Source organism: Panthera pardus, unplaced genomic scaffold (assembly GCF_024362965.1).
Source record: "Panthera pardus isolate Hobbes unplaced genomic scaffold, ASM2436296v1 HiC_scaffold_25, whole genome shotgun sequence".
NCBI lineage: Eukaryota > Metazoa > Chordata > Mammalia > Carnivora > Felidae > Panthera > Panthera pardus.
The window spans coordinates 70,472,195-70,492,780 of record NW_026526821.1 but is presented as its reverse complement, the minus strand read 5'-3'; the positions used below and the strand labels follow the sequence as shown (position 1 = coordinate 70,492,780).

The window sequence follows — 20,586 nt, the reverse complement described above, 5'->3', positions numbered from 1 at the left end:
TATCCAAAGTGATTTAAATATTATTTTTAAAGTAAAAGTATAAGGTGTCATTAAAAAAAATAGGGTTAATGAGAAAAATGCTGACAGATTCATAGTGCTAGTGTCACTGCATACTAGTTTTTTATTCAAAGCACCAATTAAGTACAAATTTACATTTAACTTGTCAAAAAGAAATCTTTTAAAACATTTTATTCAGCTTTTATAATTTTAAGCAGAACTTATCCTCTAACGCCAGATCATGTATGCTTACGTTTGTTTCTGTATATCATCATATCTTGGTAGATTGGTATATCCCTTATAGAAAACAGTGGAAGCCCTAAATAAATACATTTAGTATTGTAGAAAACGACCGAAAAATTAGACCAAGACCAAAGCACATCAAGTGTGTATTATTACCTTCTCATTGGCATTAAATAGTTTTAACCAATATTATTAAGTTGAATATATTTTAGCATCCAGGACAGATGCATCAATCTATCATTGATAACATACTTAGGAATATATCTATACTTAAAAATCCATTCAAATGTCAAGGTTTTCATGAAATCTTTTGTAATGAAATATCTTAATTCTGTTTCATATTATTATATCTGATTATAATAGGGTACAACTAGGGACTGGGTATAATTAGAAAATATTTATTATGCTGGTGTTCTCCTTCCTATTGACCTTAGTGATCTCAAACAAGTATGTATTATTTAAATACGGGTTTTCAGGCTTAGCCAAATATTTCTTGTTTTTCACACTAATGTTAATTTGCTCTAAAGGTAGCATAATATTAGCATGGTTAAGCTTAGTTGGGAAACAACTGATGAGTCTCCATTATTTGCCACTTCCATTGTATTGACTTGTTATTTACTTTATTATTAAAACATCATCTCATTGATATTTGTATTTTTAAAAATCTGTATAACAAAAAATTTTGAGTAAATTACAATGAATTGTTTCTTCAATTCCTGGAAAAGTTTGTGAAATCTCTATGTCTCCAGTATTTGTAAGGAAAGATATCAAACTTCTTTTTTTATTATTGATCTTCCTGGAACTGGAAAAGACAGGAGAAATGAAGCAGGGTACACATGTGATTCCATATAAAATATGCACATATGATAGATATAAATGTGGAAAAAACATATATAAATTCTTAAATTTATTCAAAATTTAGTTATTTCCACAGCAAAGAGCATGTTTTAAATATTGATCAAACAATTTTCTGCTAATACACCTTTTGTGAAAGGATAATAGCAGGTATAATAGGCTCACAATAAACATTTATTGAAGGATTAACAAAATGAATGGATGCAAAATTATGAAGAACAAGATAAACATAAAGAAAACAGAAGGGATTAATAAGTAACAAAAAACCCCCACTTCCTAGTTTTGAGTTTTGTGACACATTTTAAATGACTAATACCTATATAATTCAGAAGAAGGTAGATATGCTGCAATTAAGAATAATGATCATATTTCAGTGGCTTAAAACAACAAAGCTTTATTCCTAACTTATGCTATCTACCTAATATGTACTTGCCACAAACCCACTATTTCAGATTGATGAAAGTTTCATCTTACATGTTCCCATGATCATTGTGGAATGGGGACAATAAAGCTGTAGAATGTAGCACTTGCTGCTAAATGCTTCTATCCAAAATTTGGTCCACATCTATGTCCAGGACTGGTCACATGGTCTCATTTAAGATGCAGAAAAGTACAATTATATGTGTGTCAGGAAAAGAGAGGAACTGGATATTAGAGAGTGGTAATGTCTGCCATGGTGGGGAAATTTTCTAAATCAGGAGGAAAATGGCACAACCAAAGGCTAAGGGCTAGAATTAATTGGGACTAGGAAAGAAGGAAGGAAGGAAGGAAGGAAGGAAGGAAGGAAGGAAGGAAGGAAGGAAGGAAGGAAAGAAGGAAGGAAAGAAGGAAGGAAGGGAAGGAAGAAAGAAAAGGAAGGGAAGGGAAGAAAAGAGAAAGAAAGGGAAGGAAGGAGGGAGGAAGGAAGGAAAGAAGGAATGAAAAAACATAAAAAGAAAATACATCCAGACACCCCCATAAAAAAAAACACCTCTGGGCATTTAGCCAATCAACACCACATGGACTATGATACTTTAAGAAACCTCCATTATTAATTATGGGGTTAATGGATTTGGATTTGATACAATGAATTACAGAAAATAGACTCTTAAAAATAGTGAATTACAAGCATAAAAATATTAACCACTACTATATATATATGTATTCAGTGCTTGATAAATCTGGCATTTTTGCTTTGGGTAATTGGAACAGGAGAAGGCAGAGTTATATTGTACAAAAAGCTAATAAATTAGTTATAATAATCCAACTAAGGAGTAAGATTTAGAATTGGGCTTGTAATTTTGCTGAGGAAATGGAAAACATACACACATACTCACACACAGGAGAAAATCTAGACCTTTATAAAGAGGGAGACTCCCGGAACTGATAACATATTTAATTTTAAAAGAAAAAGAATTAGAAAGTCTATGGTTATATATTTTAGGGATTGAGAGAAGTGTATTAGTATGTTTATACATAAGTACAAGACAGATAAGACAAAACAAACAATTTTTTAAACAAATCAAAGCATTTGAACAACTTCACCATAGTGAAAATTATATTAAAGTAGAAATAAGGTAAGACAAACAAGGCTCTGTCTTTGAATAGCAATATGAAATTAAGGGTGAGATAATTTCCTATTCATGGGAGCTATTCTGCTTTGAAATTTACTCATATGCTCAAATATGTTAGAAAGGTAATGCACTCTGTAATGTGGTCTTTAAAATGCACAGTGTGACGGGCATGGTTTAAATAAAACGTTTAGTTGCAATATCACCCCAAATTATCCTAGCAGGGAGAGCTGAGGCAAACCACCAATTTTGACTCCACATGTATTCCAGATACAGAAAAATGGATAAATTGGTTTCTTTTGTGCTCTCCTTGCTGCTTGTCTTTATGAGCAGTAAAATTGCTTGCATGGAGATATCAGCTTGCAGAGAGGCTTCCAGAAGAAAGCTGCAGGAGTTAGCACTCACAGGGTAGCCCAGACTGCAAATGGAACCCAGCAATCACCATGCTGAAGAGGGTGGGTGTAGATTAGAAGGTAGGAGGTAGTTATTTTAAGCAGCAAGCTCCAAGTGTCTGAACTCTGATGGGGGAAATGGAGAGACCCTGGATAGTGGGCATTCTAGGAAAGATTAATTTGGCTCTTCAAACCGTTGTTATTCAAAAGATTATCAATAGGTTTCCAAGACTTAATAAAAAAGTGATTTTACAGTTTTCTATCACTGTGACCATATGGTCTTCAGTGAGTCACTTAATCTCTCTGCGCCTCAGATTCTTCCTCTGCAAAATGGAGATAATGTCTAGAGATCAGAGAGTAAGTCAGAAGATTACATGGGTCTCTCCTCACTTTAGGATGTATAGTTCTATGATTTGCAAAGGCCTCTACATAGTGCACAAAGGCCTCTAACTATAACGAGTTGCCACTGTAATTCTTTAACCTCTAAAATTGTGGCCACTTACCTTTCAGGATTGAACACCATTCTGGATTCTCAATTAGCTCTGCTCTGACTTGAAGGTAATTTAAGAAACCTTTGATAAGTAATGGCTAAGAATTAGGTATCTATAACTTGCGGTGGTCATGGAAATCAAATGTCTTAATGGTTTAAAATTCTTAACCTACAGTTTGACATATACCAACTATTCAGTAAATACTAGTGTTGGTGGGTGTACTGATGCTCATCATTGAAATGGCTCACTGTGCTAATGGTGCTGTCAACCTTTCTGCTGATCCACTCCAACATAATACACAAATTCCTTTATGCCAGTAATAAGTGCTGTAAGTTTCTTGTCACCAAGTTACTGCTGTCCATTATTTTTCTGTATCTTGCTTTTGTTTTGTTCCTTGGTCTCCTCTCTTGTGCTCGATCTTAAGCTTAACTAATCAGTTCTTAAAGGCACAAAAAAATCTGTGCAAGAGCTCCACGGTATGTGATGTGATTGGATTCCTCAGGTCTAATTTGACCATCCTGATGCAGGTGATCATGTGGACCTCTACTGGCTGGAGTCTGCAACCTGGTGTTCTGCGATTCCCTCTGTTGCAACATCTTCCCTCCAATGTATTATCATTGTCAGTATACCTGGCCAGATTTTATGGTCTCCAGTGAACCTGCTAATAGATCACACTTCCTTAATTTCTCAAACATTTACAAAATAAGGGAGACATCAGAATCCCATCTTTCATATTGGTGCTATTATTGAGTATGGGTTTAGGTTAAGAGATCAATAAACCACCTAACAGGAACCTCAGAATTAGGCAAGACCAGATGGGAATGACTGCTGCAGGAAATTAGATTGAAAAGGAGAACAGCGTGGAGTCGAGTTCAGGATGCCCTGGTTTCTCCACAAATGTGCCAACTGACGAAGTGAATAAATGAATGCTGACAAATTAAAAGTGTCTTCAAAGGGAAAAAGCCCCTCTCTGGGGAAACTAGAAGTGGCTCTCCCCTGACTGTTTGCATTTTCCACTATGAGTGGTGACCTCTAAGTCTTCCACATTTGGACAAAGTCCTGATAGTTATTAAGATCTGTATTTGATTTTGGGTAGCACTAAGAGACTAATATAAACCCTCCGTAAAACCTTTACTTTTTGAGGAGCTTTACATAAGAGTAAACGGAATACAAGTTTGTGTTCATAATATGAATTTAGCAAACATAATATTTGGTGTTAATTAAAAACAGACTGTGGAGAGAGATGCTAAAAGGGTAGCATCTTCCCTTAAGACAAAATAAGAGAACACTTACTTTTAAAAGATAGGCTTATTTGAGTTCATATATAAAAGCAGGAGATAAAATAATTTTCTGTGTAATGAGCATTAATTTAGGATTTGGCATTTTCCCCCATGTTACAATCACCTCCTTTTAAATATGTGAGCTAGGGTATCATTTCTGCTGGTTCTTTGTCCCAGACTAATGTCCTTAAGAACTGCTCTTTTTCGTTGTGTAGGATAGTGCTGCTGGTCATCATCAAGCACTTTTAGGATTTGAATTCATTAAAATACTTTAATAGGAATGAAAAAATATTTCATTTGGAGTATATCCTAAGGGTCCCAAAGGGATCAGTAGCAACAATAAATGAACTTAACATAATGTCAAGCAGTAAAACAAGGCAAATAAATTACACGGGACTTTTCTCTAGTAATTGTGAGTTAGAAAAATAGAACAGGAAATCTGACAGCGCTTGCTTTTTTGCTTTCTTCTGTTAAAATCTCAGTAGCTGTATGGTGGTGGTGGTGGAAATGGAGAAGGTCAATTCTGTTTCTGTAACTATATACTTTTATTCACATTCACAGCTGTTAACAGTGTCCCAGAGTCATTGCAGAGGCATACAGGACTCTTGCTGACCTACAGCAATAATAGGTAGCCTTCACTGAGTATTACCCTAAGCAAAGCATGTGCTGAGCGGTTTGTGTGGGACCTGTCAATCCTTCAGTTACTCAATAGCATAGGTATGATTATTTTCCCTACTTTATAAAGTAATTTCTAAAGTGAAATTTAAAGACATTATATGATACTGTGCAATAACAGATTACTAGAAATAGTCAAAGATAGGATTTTAAACTCTTGACTGTCTGGCTCCTTAGCCATCTTCTTTTTTTTTTTTTTTTTTTTTTTGTCTTTGGTGCAAAAAGGTGATTTTATTAAAGCACGGGGACAGGACCCATGGGCAGAAAGAACTGCACTGGGGTCTCAATGGGTAACTCAGTAACCTTCTCAGGTTGAGAAGGGGTCAGGGATAGAGTAAGTTTCTTTTTTTCTTTTTTTTAATATTTATTTATTTGTTTATTTATTTATTTATTTATTTATTATATGAAATTTACTGTCAAACTGGTTTCCATACAACACCCAGTGCTCATCCCAAAAGGTGCCCTCCTCAATACCCATCACCCACCCTACCCTCCCTCCCACCCCCCATCAACCCTCAGTTTGTTCTCAGTTTTTAAGAGTCTCTTATGCTTTCGCTCTCTCCCACTCTAACCTCTTTTTTTTTTTTCCTTCCCCTCCCCCATGGGTTTCTGTTACGTTTCTCAGGATCCACATAAGAGTGAAAACATATGGTATCTGTCTTTCTCTGTATGGCTTATTTCACTTAGCATAACACTCTCCAGTTCCATCCACGTTGCTACAAAAGGCCATATTTCATTTTTTTCTCATTGCCACGTAGTATTCCATTGTGTATATAAACCACAATTTCTTTATCCATTCATCAGTTGATGGACATTTAGGCTCTTTCCATAATTTGGCTACTGTTGAGAGTGCTGCTATAAACATTGGGGTACAAGTGCCCCTATGCATCAGTACTCCTGTATCCCTTGGGTAAATTCCTAGCAGTGCTATTGCTGGATCATAGGGTAGGTCTATTTTTAATTTTCTGAGGAACCTCCACACTGCTTTCCAGAGCGGCTGCACCAATTTGCATTCCCACCAACAGTGCAAGAGGGTTCCCGTTTCTCCACATCCTCTCCAGCATCTATAGTCTCCTGATTTGTTCATTTTGGCCACTCTGACTGGCGTGAGGTGATATCTGAGTGTGGTTTTCATTTGTATTTCCCTGATAAGGAGCGACGTTGAACATCTTTTCATGTGCCTGTTGGCCATCCGGATGTCTTCTTTAGAGAAGTGTCTATTCATGTTTTCTGCCCATTTCTTCACTGGGTTATTTGTTTTTCGGGTGTGGAGTTTGGTGAGCTCTTTATAGATTTTGGATACTAGCCCTTTGTCCGATGTGTCATTTGCAAATATCTTTTCCCATTCCGTTCGTTGCCTTTTAGTTTTGTTGGTTATTTCCTTTGCTGTGCAGAAGCTTTTTATCTTCATAAGGTCCCAGTAATTCACTTTTGCTTTTAATTCCCTTGTCTTTGGGGATGTGTCGAGTAAGAGATTGCTACGGCTGAGGTCAGAGAGGTCTTTTCCTGCTTTCTCCTCTAAGGTTTTGATGGTTTCCTGTCTCACATTCATGTCCTTTATCCATTTTGAGTTTATTTTTGTGAATGGTGTGAGAAAGTGGTCTAGTTTCAACCTTCTGCATGTTGCTGTCCAGTTCTCCCAGCACCATTTGTTAAAGAGACTGTCTTTTTTCCATTGGATGTTCTTTCCTGCTTTGTCAAAGATGAGTTGGCCATACGTTTGTGGGTCTAGTTCTGGGGTTTCTATTCTATTCCATTGGTCTATGTGTCTGTTTTTATGTCAATACCATGCTGTCTTGATGATTACAGCTTTGTAGTAGAGTCCTTAGCCATCTTCTAATCCAGTGACTTCCAAATTATTCACCAGGGCATGAGCCAAAAGATACATTAGGGAGTGGATAGGAAACATTAGGATATCCACTTTTAAATTTATTCATCTTTTTAAAGTTTAATTTTTGCAAATGTTTTAGAGCACACCTGACATATTAGTAAATTATTATTCAGGCATTTATAAAGTATGTACATAAATATAGTGTATTGGCTTGATTTTTATTATATTTGTGTTTTTTATTGATGTGGATACATGGTAAACCTGAAGATGGCTCTGATTCAATTGTACTTGCAAAAGTAACAAATTGAGTTTCTGGGGTTTACCCTACCTCTTTCAGCTCTTCCACTTTTTGACATGCTTGCTTCTGTAACCTCCAGGCAGCCTGTATCCTCATGCTATGTACCACATACATACAAATGACTTTAGTGTCCCATAAAAGTCTCCTTTAAAGTTCATGTTTTCCCTTCTTGCTCTACTTTCTGTATGTGAATTGTCTTTGATCAATGCTGCTGCCTGGATCTCAGCATAAAACAAATCAATGATCCATTAATGTGATCACACATTACATGAGTAATGGCATGACATCTTCAGGGTATCAATAATGTAAAAGTGAAGTCTTTCACATCAAAGAAAACTTTTGGAATGGAAAATAGAGGGAAAACTCACTTTTTCCCCCTTACCTCTTCACTCAAAGGTATGGATTATCACTTATGTGGTATGTGTCAAGAAATTTAGGAATACATACATGTTTTTGGTGGTATTTTCACTTTGCAAAACATTGGTGAAATTTAAAAAGAACCAGACCATTTAAATATATGTCATTAAATTTAATTTATTTTCTTTTTTAAAGTGGGGGTTATAAATGCTGCCTTCCTTCATTAACAGCTTTTCTCCAGTGACTATTGCTATTTTGCTTGTGATATTTGATAATTTCTATATGAAAATATAATAATAGCTTTAGCATAAAAAAAAAAAAAACTTTGCCAAAGCTCAAGAAAGAACATTCTTAGCTGTACCTTTTGCATGGCAGGAATTAACTGCTAATATCATTAAGGTCCTTAGAAAAAAAAGGTCTACAGTGTCTGAAATTTCGATGTCATGCCAGTATATACTAGTTGTGCAAATGATCAGTAGGCTAAAATAAAAACAAGTAGATATTTGATATATTTTGTTTTCTCTGAGAACTTCTTTCTTATAATCCCATCTCTCTGGGAGGATATCAAAGCTATGCAGTGAAGGTAGAATTTTTCTACCTTGTAGAAGGTACAATGAAAGAGAAAGAGAGCAGAAGAAATCAATGAGATTTAAGTAAGTCTTTTACTTGTATGTCTTAGAGGAGATAGACAGATAAATTTAACTAACTTCAATTCCTTAATAGAATAATAACCCCTTTTCCAGCTTGACATTATTTATGACTAAAAGTGTGTGTGTGTGTGTGTGTGTGTGTGTGTGTGTGTGTGTGTGTGTGGTGTGTTACATAGTACATAGTTTAGATAGACTGGAATTGAAAAGAAAAAAATATCATTCTATAGCTAGTCTCTCTAACAAAAATTGATTTTTCTGTATTTGTTTCCTGAATAAGAGGTTAATTATCTTCATTTTAGTGTACTTGCAATTTAATTTATTAAATTCTGTGTTGAGCACAAGTTGTAGCCACATTATTTTATAATATCATCTTGTCTGTTGCAACCTTTTCATGCCACTAAATAATTATATACAAAAGAATGATTCTCCTCCTAATTTATTGATGTGTTGGTACAGGACACATTAATAAAAACCAAACTTTGAAAATATGAAGACAGATGGGAAGAATAGAGAAGGACCAATTGTAAATGGAAATCATCAGTTATTTCTTGAAATGAACATTATTTATTTTGAAAAATATGCTTTTATTTATTCAATTTCTATGTGAATAAGCTTTATAAAAGCAGAATTTATATAAGGGAATAAACAGAGCACAAACAACACTATGCCTCCAAAATGCAAGTTATTTCTATTTTCAGATATTGAAGTAAATTCAATTTAAACTATTTCACACAGATTCAGATTTACATGCTATGGGCAGAAGAGTTTAATTTTTTTTTTCACTCCGAAAATTGAAATCATTAAAATGCATTTTCCCCAAATAAAAAACAGGGTCGATTTACAGTAGATATTTTTATGGTCACTTTTCTTTTGTGTACTTTTGCCTTGGGAAAAAATGGAATAGTGAGAATCTAAAAGTAGTTTCTTCAATCCTTTATAAAAAATTATCTATATGAATTAAAACCAAACCTGATATTATCTCAGTGAGAGGTATTGATATATTCCATTTTATAAACCAGTATAGAATTCTGATCATTTATATAAAAATGATACATTTTTATAGTTAATAAAGGAATATTGATACATTATTATAAGTAGGTCCGCACGTTATTCAGGTTTTCTTTGTTTTTATTTTTGTTTTATTTTTTCTGTTCAGAATCTCATTCAGGACATATTACATTTAGCTGTCATGCCTTTTTAGACTCCTCTTGGCTGTGACAATTTCTCAGACTTTTCTTCTTTTTGATGACCTTGACTGTTTTCAAGAATATTGGTTAGGTAATTTGTAGAATGCCCCTCTCTTGGAAGTCGTCTGATGTTTTTCCTATGGTTAGACAAAAGCTATTGATTTTTGAGAGGAAGGCCACAAAGAGTGCCATTTTCATCACAGTATACCAAGTGTACACATTCTCACACATGACTTTCATCCTTAATGTTGACCTTGACCACCGTGATGAAATAATGTTTGTCAGTAATGTTGTCTCCGTTGTAAAGTTACTCTTTTTTATCCCCCTTTCTATACTGTTCTCTTTAGAAGGAATTTGCTATGCACAGCCCAAATTTAAGAAGTGGAAATTCATTTTCTCCTTCCTTTAGGGTAGAGCATCTATAAAAACAATTTGTAATTCTTCTGCATGGGATATTTGTCTCTTCTCAGACATTTATATACTCAATTCTTCATTTACATCTATATAGACTTAAGAGTATTTGATTTATGCCAACTAACCCAATATTACTTTATTTATTATGCTGTTTTATTTTTTTCCAGCTTTGTCCATTCAGAGCACTTTCAGATAGTTTCTGTACTCATTTGACTTTCACCCATCAATGTATTTTAATATTATAATAATAAATAATAATATATATTATTAATTTTAATACTCCCTTACTTCCTAACACTACAGTATCTTCCACATTTATCTTATATATTTGTATCCCAATCTTAAGATCAGTCATTTGTCTGAGAAGTTCTTCTTTAATTACATAACAGTATTAAAAATCAAACTGTGGAAGCTAAGTGTGCTTGTTGCTACCGGGTTTCACTGCTTTTAGTCCATCTCTACTGAAAAAGCAGACAAGTATATGGTTCATGCATATATACATACCCATAAATACTTTTATATGTAACCATCTGCATCTAGATTCAGCTAATCATGAGTTCATACTGGTATCTCCAACTCTAATCCACTACCATATGCATATTCTTGCCTCCTCCCCTCTTTTATTTGTAAATTCTCATTCCTACAATGAGTAACCTGCCTCCCACTTATATGACATTCATTTATCTGATTGTTTAATTCCAGTATACATATAAATAACATAGAATTGTTAACCTATACCCCCATGCTGAAACAATTATAGACCAGGGCTTGTGTGCAATTTCTTATACCTCTAGCCTTACAGACCCCACCCATTTCCTCTCTCCCTGCTCCCTTCAGTGGAATTGTTTCCTGTATTTGTAACAGAGTTACATTGTTATGCCACATTCTGAATTTCTCCTGGGAATTATTCAATTTCCTAAATATGTTTTTAATTGCATTTGTTACAGTTTACTTTGTACTGTAACTTCTGGGAATTTTGATAAATGGATAATTTCTTGTATCCACCATGACTGTATCATACAGAATAGCTTCATCACACTAAGAAATCCATTGTGCTTGACATAGTCAACACTCATGCCGTTCCTTTGATCTCTCAGCACCACAGATCTTTCTTACTCTACAGCTTTGCTTTTTCCTTCTGATATTTGGAAATATACAGTATGTATCCTTCTTCATATCAACTTCCTCTACTTAGAAATATGTGTTTTAGGTTCATCCATGCCATTTTGTGCTTTGAATGCTGATTTCTCCTTGCTGCTGAAAAATTATACATTGTATGGCTATACTACAGTTTATCCATCCTTGTTGAAGGATAGCTTGGTTCCTCCCAGTTTTTGACTCTCATAAATAAAGAAGCTATAAATGTAAGTTGCAGGGTTTTGAGTTGACATTTTAGTCAGTTCAAATATCTAGAAGTGGGATTGCTGGATCATACAAATTGATTTGCTTAGCTTTCCAAGAGACTATCAAATTCTATTCCAAAGTGGCCATACATTTTGTATTCCAACAGCAATGAATTAGTTTCTCTTGTTCCACATCCTCACCAGCATCAGATATTGCCAGTTTCTTATTTTTATTTATTTTATTTATTTTTTAAGATTTTAACCATTCCAATAGGTCTGTGGTGGTATCCTATTGGTGTTTAATTTGAAGTTCCCTGATTATGAATGATGTGGAGCTTCATTTGTCATATGATTATTGGCCATCTGTATATCTTCTTTGGTGACGTTTCTGTTTAGATTTTGCCCAATTTTTTAATTAAATTGTCTATATTCTTATTGTTTAGTTTTAACAGTTCTTTGTATGTGTTGGATACTAGCCCTATATCTGATAGGTGTTTGGCAAATATCTTTTTCCCAGTCTATGACTTATATTGCCATTTTCTTAACTGCCTTTTTCAGAGAAGAAGTTATTGTATTAGTGAAACTCAGCTTAACAATTTTTCCCTTCATGGATCATGTTTTTTGTCTTTTATTAAGAAGCTTACTGCCTCACAATGAGATGACATTTTACATGCGCTAGGTGCCTATAACAATATTAGGAAAAAAATGGAAAATGGCAGTTGTAAATGGTGCAGCCACTGTGGAAACAGTTTGTCCATTTCTCAAAAAGTTAGAATTTCATATGACCTACCAATTTCACTTCTAAGTATAAACTCAAAATAATTGAAAATAGGTATTCAAACAAATACTTGTACGTACAAGTTCATGATAGCACTATTTATAATACCTATTAAGAGATGAATGGATAAAATGTTGTGTATATATGTGTGTATATATATATATATATATATACACACACACATATATATATGTATATACATATATATACATATATACACATTATATATATATATATATATATATATATATATAATGTGTATATATATATAATGGAATATATATATATATAATGTGTGTGTATATATATAAATATATATATGTATGTGTGTATATATATATATATATATATATATATATATAGAATGGAAGATTATTCAGTCCTAAAAAAAAGAAGTATTAATACATGCTACAACATGGATAATTCTAGAAAACATGCTGAGCATAAAAGCAAAACACAGAAGGTCATATATTGTATAATTCCATTTATATAAAATACCCCGATAGGTAAATCAGTAGAAACAGAAAGCAAATTAGTGGTTACAGGTGAATGGAGAGGGACAGCTTAATGTGTACAGGGTTTCCTTTGGGGTGATGAAAATATTTGGGAACTAGTTATAGATGAAGGTTGCACAACATTGTGAATATACTAAGCACTGTTGAAATGTACATTGTAAAATGATTAATTTTATGCCATTTGAATTTTGCCTTAAATAAAATAAAGGGAAAAAACCCTCATTGCCCAAACTGTGGTCACCTTGTTATTCTCTTATGTTTTCTTTTAGAAATTTTATAGGTTTTTCCATTTTTATTTAGTGAGTTTTAAGTTAAAAGATATTTTAAATGATGATAAATGTTCTAATTTACATATATCTTAAAGTATATTTTTCTTAGTAAACTAATAATGTAATTTTGAGTAGTCTTAAAATTTTTTAACATTTACTGCACTTATAATTTAATAAAACATTTTGTATATATTAATTTCTTTTTTTATATCTCCTTTCTTTATTCTTATATATCTATGTTTGGCTTTATAATAAATAATTTCTAATTGTTTTAATAAAAGATAAGCTTATGGGGCAATATGGAATAAAAGCAACTGTGTTAACACACAGTGCCTGTTATAAATTAAAATAGACAGAAGTGGAAGTTTTCTTGATTGCCTTAAACTTGAAAGACAGTTTTGGTTAATATTTGTTGATAAAAAAAAAATGTTTCAATAAAAGTGTTATGTGATTTTTATACCTACCTAATTATTGGATCTGTATTACAAGCACATAAAATTTACATTCTAATAAGTTACATAAAAATTATGTTTTAAAATTTTTGTGAAAGTCTAAGCAATTCAAAATAATATTTTCCCACCTTGATTGTTTTCTTTGGAACAGAAAAAAGTTATAAATATGCAATGCACATTCAGAGGGATAAACCTAGAATATACATTTTACTCTATAATGGGAACCTGCAAATTATTACTAGGATGCTGAAGCTATCCACAGTGTGGTATGAGTAAGCCATTATGAGTTAGTTTTAATATTTATCATCCTTTAGCAACATTTTTCATCTTTAATATAAACCCTTGAATTACCCAAAATGTTGTATTTTATTCTTTTTTTTTAATTTTTATTTTAAAAAAATTTTTAAATTTTTAATTTATTTTTGTGAGAGAGAGATAGAACGTGAGTGAGGCAGGGGCAGAGAGAGAGTGAGACACAGAATCTGAAGCAGGCTCCAGGCTCTGAGCTGTCAGCACAGCTGACCTGAGAGAGCATGACCTGAGCCAGAGTCAGATGCTTAACTGACTGAACCACCCAGGTACCCATATTCTTTGGATAAATAGCTAAGTCTATTCAAGTTAGAAAAGAAAGCAATAAGAATAGAAGTGACTAGAAACAAAGATCATGAATACATTAATAATACCAACATAGGGACCTTATCTACATTGCATTCTAGCTAGACTGGCAGTCCTTCAGTAGAATGCAACAGTTAGTTCATTGGATGACATATGTTCCATTGGATATTTTATAAAATATTGGGCTATTTAGGGTAGTGTATTTGATTCAATGCCTGTCAAATTTTCAGAAGTCACGGTGATGTTAATTTCATTAATTAACATAATTTGTGATTGGTTATAGAAGAAGAATACAATGTTCTCAAGGAGTCTATTTCATCATGTATAGAAAAAAAAACATTTCAAGAATAAGGATAATTTTATTATAAATGAATATGAATGGATATAGTAGCTTCAACAATAGGAGTCATTGCATCTAGCGATATCTGAAATCCTAAGAAACAGAGATCTCAGGATACCTCAGATTTGTCATACTTATTTTTCTATATAAAGTTGCTTATTTTGAAGCACCTTCTTCCATGTTAGACCTAATGAGAGCTGCATGTACCCCGTTTACTGATTCTGTGCCATGCTGCCCTTGGCACAAATCATATAGCATGACCCAGAAGAAACCTGAGTTGTGCTTGCTTCCTGCCCTCAAGCCCTGAGCTCCTAGGTCATTAAAAAAAAAAAAAAAATAGACTGGTTTCCTTGTAAAGGTCTGAATATACATGCCTTTAGAAATGATCCACTCTGTGGGGTGCCTGGGTGGCTCGGTAGGTTAAGTGTCTGACTTCGGCTCAAGTCATGAACTCATGGTTTATGAGTTCGAGCCCCATGTTGGGCTCTGTGCTGACAGCCCAGAACCTGGAGCCTGCTTTAGAAAAACTGCGTCTCCCTCTCTCTCTGCTCCTCCCCTTCTCTTGCTCTCTCTCTCTCTCTCTCAAAAATAAATTCAAATTTAAAAATAATAAAAAAAAAAGAAACGATCCATTCTGATCTTAACTGTATACGAATTTTTTTCCTGCTTTACTCCCTATATTGCTCCTTGGCCTAGTTACCTCATATCAGAGCTTATGATTGGAAATTAAATTGTGATCAAATCTATAATGCTCAAATTTTATTTTGAACAGAATTCCATCTCTTTCTAATATATGCCTATTCTTGCTCTAAGCTCTCAACAACTGTTACAGTTTGAGAAAGCTAACTGATATCAGTCTTTACTCCTTCCTAATTTTAGACTAATTGAAAGATAAAGTCACAAGTAGAGGCCATTTTTCTGATAAGGAAATTTCCACTCTCGCCAGCACATTTTGTAACTACTGAGATTGGACTGACTTACTTGGATTTAGTGTGATAGTTTCAATTAAGGACTGCAGCATTTCTCATGCTGAAACACTGGGGCCTTCTCTTAGACTACATAACAGTGCAGTAGTGCAGACTCACTTCTCACAAGGCTACACACGAGACAAGTTTCACAAGTAGCAATACTTATCTAGACACTTAAAGGTAGGAGTGGCTATTAATCCAGGCTTGGATGAACTACCCGGAGGTAAAGTTCAGCTTTCTGAAGAAGCAGTATTGAAGAAAATAAAGATTATATACTACACATTTATGTTTTCCTGTGTTTTTTAAAAAATATATTCATTTATTTTTGAGAGAGAGCATGCCTGAGAGAGGGAGAGGGGCACCGAGAGAGTATCCAAAGTGGGTTCTGCACGGATAGCAGAGTACCCCCATGCGGGGCTCAAACTCAGGAACCATAAGGTCATGACCTGAGCTGAAGTCACAAGCTTAACCCAACGAGCCATCTAGGCACCCCTGTTCTGTGTTTTAAAGATGAGGGACAAGATAATTTAATTTCAAGGGGGTCACTTCTCTTCTTGAGTAAATTGAGAGAATGACACAATTGTGACCCCGAATCTCACACTTTGTTCTGGGTAAGCAATGGTGTACCAAGTGCTGCATGTGTCAACAGGAGGAAAGAGGTAGAGATGTTTGCAAACCAGGCATCTGTAGCAGATGTGTCAATGGAATCTACTTCCTGTTCCTAATACAGCTGCACATGTTTCTGGCAGGCAGCTTGAATTTATGCCCTCAACCTCAGTGATTCTGCCTTGCTTGGCTCTAGATTCTGGCATGTCTATGCATAAATTGTCAACTTTATTAGAGTTATAAAAGGCCCGAGTGTTAACATCAAGCATGCAGATGCAGTGCTTGCCTAGCCAAGCACACTTCCTGGACCACCAAAATAGTGCAGCTGCAACCATTGTGTGCCATTAGCAGTGACACTCTATAAATCTTAATCTGTTAAACTGTGGCACCGTCATAAGTTAATACAAGATAAACATTTGCTACTTTAATTAGGTAGATGGAAGATTTCTATACATGTGCTATTTTTCCTCGTTGGAGGCTGAGTTATATATTTAAATTCAAAATACAATTTATAAAAAATGGCTGATATATAAGTGCTTATTTAGCAATAATTTGGTGACTTCATTTAGCCCGTGTCCTTTGATTCCTCAAGGTGCTTTGGAAAGTTATTTTAAGGTTAGGACTTCTATTCTATTTCCAATGCATACAGATGTGTGCTGATTCACTACACTTGAGGGGAAAATTTGTGGGTCTTCTTTCATTTGGTTGCTTAAAATTGACTTACAACTTTCACATCATTCTGTTAAATAGCACCATGAAGAATAGGATCAGCCAAGATATAGTAAATTAATATCATTTAATGATACTATAAATATGATATCAGTGTCCTATTTGAGAAACAATAAGTCAAACACGAATGTTATACTAATTTATTTCAAGTATTTAGTAAAAAAAACTGGTGTTAAGATAACTGAGAAAATAATATTATTGGCCTGAGGGAATCAATCTTTATAAATTTAGGAGTCACTAATAGAAATTTGGTGTATGAACTGAATATCATGAAGATCTATTATTAGAACATCTTTCACAAAACGATCTCTTTGAAACCTGGTATGTGTTATTTATGTACTATGCCCAGGGGTTACAATGGTAAACAAAATATGTAGCATCTGCCCTTCCTCCTGAAACTTGTATTCAGTCTACCATGTTTACTAAATGCACTTCGAAGTTCATAGAATGTCATTTCTCTAAATATGACTATAGTCTCAATCCCCTAAATGAGCAGGAATTTATTTCTTTATAAGTTGTCTATTGCTGCTCTAATAAACTGCACAAATTTAGCAGCATAAAACAATACACATTTATCTTACAGTTCTCGAGGTCAGAAGTCCTAAAGCCAAGGTATCAACATGCTGTGTCCATTTAGCACACTCAAGGGAAGAATCTGTTTTCTTGCCTTTTTCAGTTTCTAGAGGCAGGATACACTCCTTTTTCTTTGGTTTGTGACCTCCCTCCTCCATTTTCAAAGTCAGAAGCACTATAGCATTTTCAAATTTCTCTCTGTCTCTCTCTCTCTCTTTCACCTCAGCTTCTATTGTCACTTTGTTCTGAATTTGACCCACCTGCCTCCTCTTATAAGTACCTTAATGATTACATTGGTCCCACCTGGACAATTCAGACTAGCCTCCTGATCTCAAAAGCCTTAATTTAGTCACAACTGGAAAGTGTCTTTTGCCATGTAAGGTGGCACATTTGCAGGTTCTAGATAATGATATAGATATCTTTGACAAACTATTATTCTGCTTGTCACAATCTCTCTTTACATTAGGGTGACTCACTCCCTTGTAAATTGATAACCTATTGTATATTACACAGCATGCAGATGAAAAGTCCAGTCATCTAAGTATTTTTCTTAAATATTACATAATCTGAAATTATTTTGAAAAATTTGGATGAATTTAAATTTTTTTATAACAAGTTGGTTGATGCTTTTATATTTATACATACTTATTTCCATGGAGTGTATAGCTTTGTGACCTGAAATGTTAAGAAAAACATGTTTCCAACCTTATTCTTTAATCTTCATAATCATTGCTTTGTTGTGTGATTGTACCATTTATCTGCTTATATACCTAGATTCCTTTTTTAGGTAGCTGAGTGTGAATCCAAGGAAACTGAATTACACTCAGCACGTCTTTCATTGATACTGGATGAATTCAAATTTAAAATAATCATCTTAGCCCTAACTGTGATGGTTAATTTTATGTGTCAAATTGGTTGGGTCACAGTGCCCAGATATTTGGTCTAACATTATTCTACATGTTTCTGTAGGATGTTTTTGGATGAAATGTACATTTAAATGTGTAGACTTTGAATAAAGCAGATTGCCCACCATAATGTGGATGAGCTTGTATTTAAAGAAATCCAATCAGTTGAAGCCTTGAATAGAAAAAAAGGCTGACCACCCCTCTCCTCCGGCTGAGAGAAATTCTGCCCACAGACTGCCTTTGGATTCAAACTGCAACTCCTTCCTGAGTCTTTAACCTGCTGACCTCCTTCATTAGATTTTGGACTCACCAAGTCTCCATAATTGTGTGAGCCAATTCCTTAAAATAAGTCTCTTCTTCATATATATATTCCCTTCTGGTTCTGTTGCTCTGTATAACCTTGACTAACATACTAGCTAAGACTAAAGTTATCTGTAGTTTTATGATAACCAGGTTAAATTCTTACAAAATAACATATTATAATTATAACTTTCTAGTTCTCTATTGTTGCATAGCCACTCATGTCAAAACATAGCCATAAACATTTAATGTCCCGTGGTTTCTGTGAATTAAGACTCTGAAAGTGGCTTACCTGGCTGGTATCTGGTTCAGAGTCTTTCATAAAACTGCAGCCAGGATGATAGTCAAGGCTGCAATCATTTGAGGATTGACTGGCTTGGAGGTTCTGATTTTAAGTTTACTCAATTGGCTATGGCTGGGCCCTCTTCATATGATTGCTCAAGGCTTGGCAGCTGGCCTCTCCCAGGGCATGTAGTCTAAGAGACAGAAAACAAAGCCATACTGCTTTGTATTGCCTAATATCCTTGTCACGTACAATTGTTGTTGCTTTATTTATAATTTAGAAGTGAGTCACCAAACCCAGTCCATACTTAGAGGGAAGGGACTACATAAAGGCATAAACAATAGAGGCTATCATACATAAAGAATAAAATGCGTAAAATCTTTAATAGTTATGCCCTTTAGTTTACTATATCAGTAAGCAGTGGGTAGCAAACCACACCCTGGGGATTAAATCCACCTCAAGTCTTGTATTTTTATGGCCTTCAAGTTAAGATTTTTTTTTTTAAAGAAAACATTGTAAAAGGGTAAAAAAAAGACAAAGAAGAATATATGACAGTAACCACACATGGCTAGAAAACTGAAAACATTCACTATCTGGTCCTTTACAGAAAACTTGCCAATCCTTGCTCATCGAGAACAATATCTGAGGTAATACCAATATCTTCACAGTTCCCTGAAATAAGTTAAGCAAATATGAATTTGTTAACTACATTATTTTATTTTCATTTATATAATCCATCAACAAACTTTTGTTGCTGTTGTTGGGTTTTGTTGTTGTTATTGTTTAAAAATTTTATAATGTCAACTCCCATGAATAGTTATGGCACTGTTATCAACTCAAAAATTAAATCATTCTCTTTTAGGAAGACTTTTGGTATCAGTCACACTAACTTTCATTATTTCTTCAGCAGAGCCAACTCAAGAGGGAAATAAGCACAAAACAACTGCAATTAATATTGATCTTAAGGTTTTAGAATTCCTTGTGTGCAGCTCAATCCCTCCCTTTGCCATTCTCTTTTTGGGGCTAATGTGTTCATAGAATCTTCTTGTGTTTATTTCTCAGAATGACTATTACACTGTGGATGAAAATTGTTGAAACTAGTTTTTATTCCAAAGATATTTATTCCTACATGTCCTAGACATTCCACTATACAAGATACTTCTCCTGACCCTAACCCACTCACATTCTGTCTCTGTCTCTCTCAAAAATAAATAAACGTTAAAAAAATTTTTTTTTAAAAAGGGGCACCTGGGTGGCTCAGTCGGTTAAGCACCCAACTTCGGCTCAGGTCATGATCTCACAACTCATGAGTTCTAGCCCCATGTTGGGCTCTGTGCTGACAGCTCAGAGCCTGGAGCCTGCTTCGGATTCTGTGTCTCCCTCTCTCTCTGCCCCTAACCCACTTGCATTCTGTCTCTGTCTCTCTCAAAAATAAATAAACATTAAAGAAATTTTTAAAGATATTTCTCTACTGTACAGAAACACAAAGTCAATCAACAAATATTTACTAAAAACAATATATTAAATATTTTATGTACTGTGGAGATCACAAAGAAAAGGCTGTCACAGTGAATTCATAGGATAATGTGGGAGCAAACCTTTGCAGATGTAACATTTGCTAACAACCAAACCAGTAGAGTGAAATACTAAGTCATTTCTGCAGAGAAGAAAGGTATGGAAAACTTGTTCA

At 34.3% G+C, this 20,586-nt stretch overlaps 1 long non-coding RNA gene across 1 annotated transcript in view; it reads right to left on the bottom strand.

The window, feature by feature from the left end:
* Positions 1–20,586, bottom strand: part of LOC109263710 (uncharacterized) — a 160,393-nt gene that overhangs the window by 62,505 nt on the left and 77,302 nt on the right. Inside the window, exon 2 of the long non-coding RNA XR_002078357.2 lies at positions 18,906–19,089. This is a non-coding gene — a long non-coding RNA (uncharacterized LOC109263710). The remainder of the gene's footprint in view (positions 1–18,905; positions 19,090–20,586) is intronic.